Raw genomic sequence first — 12291 nt, 5'->3', positions numbered from 1 at the left:
CTGTATGTAGTCATGCACTTTGTATTAATATATTAGAAATCTACAGATCTGTTTTGTACTTTTTATACTGTTGGATACTTATAATCAAAACTTTTACTAGGGTATTGAATAAATTTAGTCTTATTAGAAAATAAAAGGAGCTGTTTGTGGCCTTCTTTTAAGGGTCTCTGGTAAGAATATTTTTTACCAATACAATGTAAGCCCTTATAACATATAAGGAGCTATGAGGGAGAAAGCAAATCTTTATTGAGAAATGAAGGGTTTAAAAAAAAATTTAAAAGGGTATTTTAACTGACATGTACAATAATTAACTTGTGTAAGGTGGTTTTTGAAGAACAAAATGTTCCCAGTGTTTTGATGTTTCTGACAAGGTTTCATTATCTCTGAGCAGAGGGGGCATCACTGCAACTCAGAGAAACCAAAAGGTAGAGGAATCAGACCTATTGATTTCCTAGCTTTGCCCCTAACTAGCCATTTGAGTAAAATGACTTTACTGAATTAATTATACGTGTAGGCTCTCATAGATCCCAGGCTGGCCTCAAAATAACTATGCAGGACCAGCAAGATGGCTTAGTCTGTAAGGGTGCTTGCCATCAAGCCTCATGGTTTGAGTTAAATACCTAGAACCCACAAAGTGGAAGGAGAGAACTGATTCCTACAAATAATCCTCTGTGTTCCATATGTAGGCTGTGTCACATTTAGAACACACCATACAAACACAGGTACACACCTTTAGTCCTAGCACCCACGAGGCAGAGACTGGTGGATCTCTCAGAGTTGGGGACCAATCTGGTCTACACAGTGAGACCCTTTCTCAAAGAACCAGAAAAACAAAACGTGTTCTATGCGGCCAAGGAAGAATCCCTAGACAGAATGTTTTATCGCAGAATCCTCTGGATTGTTCATGTTTGAATTTGTTTTGAATAGTCCAGAGTGCTTGATGTCTTGTAATAAGAGTTGATGTCTTGTAGCTGGGTGTGGTGGCGCACAGCTTTCATCCTAGCAGAGAGAGGCAGGCGGATCTCTGTGAGTTCAAGGCCAGCCTGGTCTGCAAAACGAGTTCTGACAAAAGGAGCCCGCTGGGGCTACAAAGGGACCCTGTCTCAAAAAGACCCCACCCCCCAAAAAAGTTGATGTCTTATGACATCAACTTAAACTTACAATTTACTGGGGTTGGAGATGTGGCTCAGTTGGTAGAGTGTTTGCCTAGCATGTAGAAAGCCCTGGGTTCCATCCACACAGGATTGGAGACAGGAGCACAGAAGTTCAGGGTTATTCTCTGCTTCGTAGCCTGCACATCAGCCTGGACTAAATTTCCTTGGGGCTGAGAACAGGCACATGACAGAGGGCTCAGGTAGCATGGACTAGGCCCTGGTTTAATCTCCAGCACCACAGAAACTGAAACTGTCCATTTTAGCAGGGACCTTTGCCCATGGTGCTGCTAGGATGCATTCTCACTTGGGTGGTGGCAGAATTCCTTTCTCTGTAGCTGCAGGACCAGTGCCCAGACTTTGCTTGTTTGGGGCTGCATGTACTCTCAGTGCTGCCTGGTGGAGGCTCTGTACGTGGACACTTATTTCAAGTGTCCATAGCCAGTCTCCTGCCAAGATGGAATCTGCAGTTTCTGTCCACATCTGAGGGGTGAGGAGATTGATTATATGTGGAATGAACACCAGGGACTAGGTAGCTCATGGGGAGGCATCTTAGAGTTTGTCTGCCGTAGCATTTTGTTGTGTGGTGTTTCATTTATTTTTTAACTGTTTTTATTATTTTTATTTTATGTGTATGTATGTATTACCTGCACGTAGGTAAGTGCACCCTTGTTGTGCACTGCCGGTGGAGGACAGAAGGGGCTGTCAGATCCCCTGGAACTGGAGTTACAGACGGTTGTTAGCTGCCATGTGGGTGCTAGATTCCAACCTGGTCTTCTGTAAGAACAGCCAGTGTTCTTAACCGCTGAGCCATCTCTCCAACCCATGTGGTGTTTTATTTGAAACGGGATCTTGCATTACAACCCAGGCTAGGGCCAGCCCAGGTTAGCCTCAGACTTGTGATATGCCTGCCTTAACCTCCCCAATGCTAGGATTTTATTTTATTTCTGGTCTTTTTGAGACAGGGTCTCCCTGTCACAGCTCCCCTGAGACCAGACTGGCTTCAATCTCACAAGAGATCCACCTGCCTCTGCCTCCAGAGTGCTGGGATTAAAGGCATGTGCCAACACATTCAACTCCCTAGTGCTAGGATTACAGGTGTGAGCTACATCACCTTGCTCATCTCATTGTAAGATAAAGCCCTTTAAATTTTTTAAAACTTACTTTTATGTCTTTGAGTTTTATTTGCATGTATGTAAGTGCACCCATGCATGCAATGTCCAAGGAGGCCAGAAGAGGGCACTGGGTCTCATGGAACTGGTGTTACTGATTGTTGCCTTGTGGATGCTGGGAACCGAACCTCGGTGCTCTGCAAGAGCAACCAGTCTCTTAACCTCTGAGCCATCTCTCCAACCCCGTGAAGCTCTTTAAATTGTACCTTTACACCTATAGTGCTATCACTCTGTGTCGCAAATGGGAAAAACAACTCTCCTGTTATAAAATACCTACTACAGGCCAGGTGCTTTTAAACATTGATTAAACAGCTTACAAAGTCAAAGAAAAATCCAGCAGGTGAGTTAAGAGGTGTGTAACTTGAATAAAACCTGTTTTTCTGATTCCCAGGTGTTTGGTTTTCATACTGGGTAGAAGAGATGGGTCTCTTCTACCTCTGTTTTGCTGGTTTTGCCCTTCAACATAGGTTGAATTCATGTGTATGTCTTAATGTGTGCAACTTATTTTTTGAAACAGTGTCTCATTAACCCTAGAGCTCATGGATCAGCTAGGCTGGCTTGCCAGCAAACCATAGGGATCCTCCTGTTACCACTGTCCCAGCACTGTGATCACAGGTGCCTTCCATCATAACCAGCTTTTATGTGAGTGCTGGAGATCTGAAGTTGTGTCTTCATGCTTGCAAGGCAGTTACTCCTGCAACTGAGCTGTCCCCCTAGGGCCCCTGTTGTTTGTTTAAGACAGAGACCTGAATTCAGTTTCTCTACCTCTGCCTCCTGAATGTTGGGATTAATGGGCAGCATTCCTGGTATGCCAGGTTTTTTTTTTGGTCTTTTTGAGATAGGGTCTCCCTGTAGCCCCAGCTGGAACCTTTGAGCACAGAGTACATGCCCAAGAGTTGTATGACTGGATCATGTGGGATACCTACTTTTAACTCTGAGGAGCCTCCACATTGATTATGGTTACACCAGTTTGCACTTCCACCAGCAGTGACTAAGTATTCCCCTGTCCCACATTCTCAAGCATTTCTCAACATTTGTGTTTTGGCTCTTAACCATTCTGACTGGGGTAAAATGAAATCTCAAAAGTAGTTCTAATTACCATTTCCCTGATAGCTAAGGATGATGAACATTTTAAAAAGTAATTCCATGAACATTTGTGTTTCCTCATTTGAGAACTCTTTCTTTACCTCAATTTTTAATTGGATTATTTGGTTTTGAGTTCTTTGTATATTCTGGATACTAACCTGTCAGGTGTAGCTGGTAAAGATTTTTTCCCATTTTGTAGGTTGCCTTTTCACTGGAGTGATGGTGTCCTTTGCTGTACAGAAACTTCTTAGTTTCATGAGGTCCTGTTTGTCAATTGTTGGACTTAATACCTGTGCTATAGGAGTTTTGTACAGAAAGTCCTTTCCTGTTCCTATAAATATTTTTAATTATTTTTATTTTATGTGTGTTTTTTTGCTTTGTTTTGTTTTTTGTCTTTCTGAGACAGGGTGGACTCCCTGTAGTCCCAGCTGTCCTGGAAGTCACTATGTGGATCAGGCTGGCCTTGAACTCACAGAGATCTACCGGTCTCTGCTTCCTGAGTGCTGGGATTAAAGGCATGTGCCCCACCATGCCTAGTGCCAATTTTTTTTTTTTTTTTTGGTCTTTTTGAGACGGTCTTCCTATAGCCCCAGCTGGCCTGGAACTCCCTATGTAGAACAGGCTGGCCTGGAACTCACTCTGGAACTCACTGTGTAGACCAGGCTGGCCTGGAACTCACTGTGTAGACCAGGCTGGCCTGGAACTCACTGTGTAGACCAGGCTGGCCTGGAACTCACTGTGTAGACCAGGCTGGCCTGGAACTCACTGTGTAGACCAGGCTGGCCTGGAACTCACTGTGTAGACCAGGCTGGCCTGGAACTCACTGTGTAGACCAGGCTGGCCTGGAACTCACTGTGTAGACCAGGCTGGCCTGGAACTCACTGTGTAGACCAGGCTGGCCTGGAACTCACAGAGATCCGTCTGTCTCTTCGAGTGCTGTCTGCTGAGTGCTGTCTCCGCCTGTCTCTGCCAAGTGCTGGGATTAAAGGCATGTGCCACCATGCCCGGCACCACTGTTGTATTTTAATGCTGGTCTTGGAAATACATAGAATAGGAGCTGGAGAGATGGATGGTTCAGAGATTAAGAGCACTGGCTGCTCTTCCAGAGGACCCATGTTTGATTCCCAACACCCACATGGTGGCTAACAACCATCCATAAATCCAGTTTCAGGGTAATCTGATACCTTCTGACCTCTGGGCACTGCACAACACAGGTGTGTCTACATACATTCAGGCAATGCATCCATACACATAAAAATAGTGAATAAAATATTTTTTAAAAATATATAGTATAAAGCACACCTGTAATCCAAGCACTTGGGAGGTAGAGGCAGGATTACCACAAATTCAAGGCCACCTAGGGTATGTAAAACTCTTTGTCTCGATAAGTCTACACAATTCCCTATAGCCTCGAAATTAAAGCAGCCAGATCTTTACTACCAGCTGTGCAGCGAAGAGCCCAAGCTCCCAGGGGAACAGAGTTTCTTCATCCAGTGTTCTGGGAAGGGTTTCCTAATGCAGATGAAGCATCCTGGCCTGGGAGTGGTTTTTGTGTGGTGGTCAGTGAACTGAGAAAGGAGGAGAAAGCCAAGTTCCATCAAAGGTAGGTAATTTGGCAGGCTCACGTTCTCACAGGGACCAGAGGGTCTTACCAAACAATTCTCTAGCAGTGGAGTTTGGTTACTCAATGAGAGAATGGGTTAGGTATCACGTTCCTGACACCCTGGGTAAAGATGACAGCTTTGTTGTATAAGTTGGGGGGTCTTTCAACAAGCTTGGAAGTTTTCAGTGTAAGAGCTTCATTCTGTTTGGAAAGTGACTTAAGATTTTTGTTATGTTAGAACCTGTTCTTTGTCTCCATGTCTGAAAGGGGAAAATTACTCTGTTTTACTATGTCTAATTTCTGTACTTACATTAGCTTAACCCTAGGTGTGGATTTTTGCAGCTGCAAGGAAGAATGCCTGTGCCTGTGTTTCAGTCTCAAAGACTCAAAAATCTCAAGTTCTTTAGCAAGTCTCTGGTAGTGCTGAAAGAGGAACCCAGCTGAGCCGGGCGTGGTGGCGCATGCCTTTAATCCCAGCACTCAGGAGGCAGAGGCAAGGCAGATCTCTGAGTTCCAGGACAGCCTGGTCTACATAGTGAGTTCCGGGACAGCTGGGGCTACAGGGAAACCCTGTCTCAAAAAAACCAAAAAAAAAAAAAAAAAACAGGAGCCCGAATAGTAATGCTGTTTTTTGTTGTTTGTTTTTTTTTCCTTTTTCCTAAAGTGTGTTCTTGGTCTTGAGCTATTTTCACAAACCACACCACTGTTGACTGAGTTCCCACCACTCAAGGGGTGGCTTCCTCATGGGCAATCCCTGAAGTCCCCCTCTTAACCAGACAGCTTTTCTGAAGGTGATTGAGCCCAGGGCCTCTTTACCACTGAGTTACACATCCTACATCCTTGAAATACTCTAAAAAGTTTTTTTTTAATTTTAAGTGTATGACTGTTTTATCTACGTGTAAGTGCACCACATGCATGTAGTACCTCTAGTGTCCAGAAGAGGGCATTGAATCCTCTGGAACTGGGTGTTAAGGATGGTTATTAGCTGCTATGTGGGTGCTGGAAATTGAACCCAGGTTTTCTACAAGAGCAGCCAGGGCTTGTAACTGCTGAGCCATCCCTCCAGTCCCCATTCTTGAACTATTTTTGATTCACAGACCTGGTCTCTAGGTTTTCCTCTGACTTTGGTTCTCTGTTTTCAGCCTTCTTTCCTGTCACCTGCGTTATTACCATGGGCTCTGAGAATGCTGCCAGGAGGTGGACAATTTGTTAGATTGGGATTAATCTTTAAAATACTTTATGTGTATGAGTGTATGGCCTGCATGTATGTTAAGTGCTTCCATGCTATGCAATGCCTGTGGAGCTCAGTAGAGGGCATTGAATTCCCTTGGAACTGGACTTAAGGATAGTTGTAATTCTTTTTAATTATTTTTATTTTATGTATGAGTATATTACCTGTATGTGTGTAGTATACCCATGCCATGCAATGCACATCTATCAGAAAGGGTGTTGGATTCCCCTGGAATTGGAGTTAGGGATGGTTGTTAGGTGCCATGTGGGTGCTGGGAACCAAACCCAGGTCCTGCAAGAGCAGCCAGTGCTTTTAACCGCTGAGCCATCTCTCCAGCCCCGAAAATTTTCTTTTTTTCTTTTTGGTCTTTTTTGTCTTTTTGAGACAGGGTCTCCCTATAGCCCCAGCTGTCCTGGAACTCACTATGTAGACCAGGCTGCCTTGAACTCACAGAGATCCACCAGCCTCTGCCTCCTGAGTGCTGGGACTAAAGGCTACTATGCCTGGCTGGAGTTTTTCTTTTTAAATTGAAGCAGAGTTCACCTTGTCTTGAGTCTTCAGACCTGCCTTGGCTCCTGAGTGCTAGGATTGCATGTGTACATTATGGTGCCTAGCTCAAAACTAATCTGAGGAAAGTTTTCTATAAAGGTGTGTACAGGGTGTAGGGAAACCTCTAGGCAGAGGGCATTTGTCAAGCGAACACAGAGGGGGTTAGTAGTAACAGGCATGATGCTGTTAATTCCCAGCCAGATCTAAGGTTGGAGGAGGGCATGGGAAACAGAAGCAGGAAACGAACAGGCCGTAGGGAGGGTGGAGGCTGGGAGGAAACAGAGCGGAGACTGGCTTTTCAAACTTCCACTTTGTTCTGTCCCACCTGTTCTCCACCATCCCATAATACTGTAGGCAACATTCGCTCTGCTTCAGGTGTTGGCTTGGGCCCTACATGGAGCTTCCAGAACAGCCACTCTTCAGAACGTGCATATGGGTTCTACGAAAGCAGGAACCATGTTCTGTCACTGCAGTAGATCAGAATTCAGTACCGTGTTGACTGGCACAAAGGGTCGCAGTAAGATTTAGAGCCTTGAGAACTGGAGATGGCTCAGTGCTTAAGAGCACTGGCTGCTCTTGCAGGACCTGGGTTTGGTTCCCAGCACCCACATGGCAGCTAACAACCATCCCTAACTCCAATTCCAGGGGAATCCAACACCCTTTCTGATAGATGTGCATTGCATGGCACGGGTATACTACACACATACAGGTAATATACTCATATACATAAAAATAATAAAAAGAATTACAACTTTGCATTTTCAGAAGGGGTTCGTGTTTGGCTTCATTTTTGTGTTAACAGGTTTTTCCCCCGTATGTGTATGTGTATGTGCATGTACTGTATATGTGCAAGTGTGGTGCATGTGTGTGGAGGCCAGAGGTTAGCCTCGGGTACTCCTCAGGAGCTATCTGACTTGAGTTTTGAGACAGGGTCTCTGACTGCCTAGTGAGCCTCAGAAATGGGAATTGGCTATTTCTGTCTCCATCTCCCTGCATTGGGATTATAAACTCTCAGTTTAGTGTGAGTGCTGAGGATTGAATGTGGGTCCTTGCGTGACAGGCATTTGCCAACTGAGCCCTTCTCTTGACACCCTCTTGATTTTTTAGGGAAATATATATTTTTTATTTTATGCGTATGCATGTATTGCCTGCATGTTTGTAAGTACACAGAAGAGACTGTCGGATCCCCCCTGGAACTGTAGTTTCGGACAGTTGTTAGCTGCCATGTGGATGCTGGGATTTGAACCTGGGTCTTCTGCAAGAACAGTCAGTGTTCTTAACCGCTGAGCCATCCCTCCAGCCCAGACACCTTGATTTTTTGAGATAGTCTCATTATATAGCTCAGGCAGGCCTGGAACTATTGTATCCCTGGCCTTAAACCCGTGGCAGTCCTTCCTCAGCCTTCCAAGCACAAGGATTAAAGGTATGAGCCACCATGCCCAGCTACCCATAGTCTTACTGTATTACAGCAAGAAACATCCATTGTCAAGACAGTTGGCTTGGACAGTTCAAAAAGTTTCAGTTGTTCCACATATACACTTATCATTGAGAGTAAGAACACTTTTTTTTTTTTTTAATTCTTTTTGAAACAGTCTCCCTGTAGCCACAGCTGGCCTGGAACTCACTTTGTAGACCAAGCTGGCTTTGATCTCACAGACTGCTGCCTGTCTCTGCCTCCCAAGTTTTCAGATTAAATTTGTGAGCCACCATGCCTCACAACAATTTTCTTTTTCTTTTTTTCTTTTTTTTTTTTTTTTTGGTCTTTTTGAGACAGGTTCTCCCTGTAGCCCCAGCTGGCCTGGATTCCTGCTATGGCGACCAGGCTGGCCTCAAACTCGCAGAGATCCGCTTGCCTCTGCTTCCCAAATGCTGGGATTAAAGGTGTATGCCACCTGGCAATTTTCTTTTTTTAATGACAAAAAACAACAATCATTTGTAAGTTCACTTCTCCACCCAACCCCACTTCAGTCTGAGGTCTGTGGTCTGCGAGCAGAGCTGGGTCCTGCTGCTGTAAGCAGTTTTCCATGTCAGGAGATGGCAGCATAGTTGAGGGTTTTTCCTCCTGGTTCTATCAACATGAAGAAATACTGGAGGGACAAGGATGACTCAGTGATTTGTACTGCTTAACTCCAAGACAGGAAGTTAGGGAAAGAGCAGGTAGTCTGTTTGGGACCGGGGATGAAGGAGAGCTTTTCTCCTAGCTGGAAGACTGCTAGCCACTAATAATTTTTGCAGGTTCCCATGTTCATATGGAGCCTTGTACCCATGCACTCCTTCATGCCAGCGCTCCCACTCCTTACACCTCCCTTTTCTTTGTGGGGGCCTTACCATGTTGCCCAAACAGGCCTCAACTCCCAGCTTCAAGTGATACTCCTGCCTTGCCTCCAGAATAGCAAGAGCTGCAGACACAGCCACCATGTTCTCTTCATACAAACTTCAGAAAAATATAAAACCAAACAGCTGGCGTGGCAGCACATGCCCTGTAATCCTCACACTCAGGAGGATCTGCTGAGTTCAAAGCCAGCTTTGGCTGCATGAGACCCTGTTTCTCAAGGAAACAACAAAATGAAAATCAGCGTTTTAAATAAACTAGTGGTTTTACTAGAAAAGTTGAATTTGATGGTTAATTAAATGAGAAAGAAATTTCAGCCCCATTTAGCATTTTGTTTCCAAATCTGTCAAGACTTGTTACATAACTACCTTTTGTTCTTGTGACAGGGTATCCTGTAACCCAGGCTGGCCTAAAACTCACAAGGGTGATCTTGAAGTCCTCGTGCTGGGTTAAGGGAGAAATAAACCACGAAACCTGATGAAAGTTGCTGCGAAGAATTTGTACCTCCTTTTTTTGTGCCATCAGTTCAAAGGTGGAAAGCACCTTGGGGCTAGAGATGACTTAGCAGTTAAGAGCATACACTGCTCTTCCAGAGGACCCAGGTCTGCTTCCCAGCACTCTAATGGGGCTGTTCCAACTCCAAGGTTTCCAACACTCTTCTGACCAGTAGGTACCTGTGCTCATGTACACAAGCACAGAGTTAAAAATAATTTTTTTAAAAAAGAAGAAAATGGGGCTGGAGAGATGGCTCAGACTAGTTATTCCCTATAAAATCTTGGACAGATAATCACTTAGCCACTCCTACCTCAATTCCCTTAACTCTAACATGGTAATTATAAGGGCTAGAGAGATGGCTCAGTGGTTAAGAGCATTGATTGCTCTTGCAGAGGACCCAGGTTCAGTTCCCAGCACCCACATGACAACTATGAACCGTCCTTAACTCCAGTTCTAGGGGAATCCAAAGCCCTCTTCTGACCTCCGCAGCATTGCACGACATGGGTGCACTCATACATGCAGGCAATACACTCGTACACATAAAATAAAAGTAATAATTATTAAAAAAAGAAAAAGGAAGTACCTTGACATACACCGCTGCTTATAGATTGTACCAGTTCTGGGCTATGTCAGGCTTTCCAGGCCACTGAAGCCTGATCACTTCTTGTTTTTTTGAAACAGGGCCTCAGCCCAGGCTTGACTTATAATCAAGGATGACCTTGAACTTCTGACCCTTCTGCTTCCACCCTTCAAGTGCTGGGGGTGGGATGACGGGCCTGCCTGGTTTTTATTCATTTTGTGTTCATGTGTGTGGTTGTGCACATGCCATGGCGGGCCAAATCCTGTGGATGTCAGAAAATGACTTGTGGAAATCAGTTCTGTCCTCCCACTATGTAGGTCCCAGAGATTGAACTCAGGTCCTCAGGCTCGACACAAGAAAGTGCCTTTATCCACTGAACCATCTCACTAGCCTGCTTTGTTACCTTTTAACATGAACGGAAAGCTCCTTAATTACATAGTTACACAAGACAAATCAGATACTTTAAGCATTTAAAACAACCTAAGACTTGTTTGAAGCGTTAGTGACTGGATTTCCATTACATCAGCCACCTTGCCCCTTGTTTTGCAGGCATTATTAGATCTACAACCTCTGCCTCTTTATCCCTGTGCATACAGCCAGGCCCTAGTCCTTGCCACATTCCCACACTTCCTCCTGCATTCTACACCTTCTGAAAAGTTGTTTTTGTCTTTTCAATTCAGAATAAAGCATTCTGCTCACCTGGCAATCCCTATTTGAGATTTTTGTTGTTTGTTTTTGGTCTTTTTGAGACAGGGTCTCCCTGTAGCCCCAGCTGGCCTGGAACTATGTAGACCAGTCTGGCCTCGAATGCATAGAGATCCACCTGCCTCTGCCTCCCAAGAGCTGGGCCTAAAGGTGTGTGTCACCATGCCCTACTGTGACTTCTTTTTTAAAAAATTGTATTTATTTTTATTTTACGTGTATGAGTATTCTGCGTGCATGCATGTGTACCACATGCAATGCCTGTGGAGGCCAGAAGAGGGTGCTGGATCTAGTGGAACTGGAGTTACAGGCTGCTGTTGTCAGGTAGGTGCTGGGCACGGAACCCAAGTCCTCTGCAGCCATTGTTTTTAACTGCTGAGCCATCTCTCTGGTGGTGCCCTCTGCCCCCCCCATTTTGTGACTTCATAAATAAGCAAGACAATGGTAGCTAAGGTGCTCTAGGCAAATCCAGTGATAAGCTCTCTATTTCAGCTGTTAATAACTTCCAGGATCTTGACACACCCCCCCTTAGAGACCTGGGAGAACACAGAATGATATCATGCCCCCCAGCACTTGAGCTCTGCAGTTTTTGGCTTGTGTAGTGAGATTCTGAAGGGAATATAGTAAAAGTTATCTACCCGTGGAGGAAAAGAGGCCACTCAAAAACATTCTCTTCAAATTCTGAAGCCCCACCTGGCTGGGCATTCCTGCAATCCCAGCACTTGGGATGCTGAGGCAGGATGATGGCAAGTTTGAGACCACCCTGGTCTACCCTGAGACCCTGTCTCAAAAATCCTGCAGTAGTAGGCAGTTGGCTGCTTTCCTCAGCAAATGTTGTACAGCCATATGCCCTGTAAGCATTTGGTTCCATTCAGTTAAAATTTACAAGGGAAGGGGCATTTTCCAACTATGAATAGCGGGGCGCGATGTTAATTGTAGACATTTTCTGATTAGCAAGTGAATTCCTGTGCATGTGCTTGAGCTTTGTAAACTCCAAATGAGTTGCCTTTCTTTTTTCACTTGTGTAGATAATATATAAACACAGAATAATATATATTATTTGTTTCTCCTTTAAAATAATTGTGCAGCTGGGTGTGATGGTGTACAAGGTGAGTCTGGGCTCTGTAGTGAGACCAAGTAATGTTGCTGATGTTGGTCTTCCAAGATCAGTTTTTATATTTTTAAATACTACCCCTCTACTTACCACTAAACTAAAGGCACAGTGTCCCAGTGGTCTTTGTGATTCTTTGAAAAGATTATTTACAAAAAAACTTTTTGAGACAAGGTCATACATAGAAAGTACAACAGTCTTAGGGACTGAGGATACAACTCAGTGTGTATGTTTAGCATGTATGCAGCCTTCCTCTGATCCCCAGCACTAAAGCAAACA

Source organism: Nannospalax galili, unplaced genomic scaffold, assembly GCF_000622305.1.
Source record: "Nannospalax galili isolate Female #2095 unplaced genomic scaffold, S.galili_v1.0 scaffold710, whole genome shotgun sequence".
In the NCBI taxonomy this organism is placed as follows: domain Eukaryota; kingdom Metazoa; phylum Chordata; class Mammalia; order Rodentia; family Spalacidae; genus Nannospalax; species Nannospalax galili.
The sequence above is the reverse complement of the archived record's forward strand: the minus strand, read 5'-3'. Positions refer to the sequence as shown.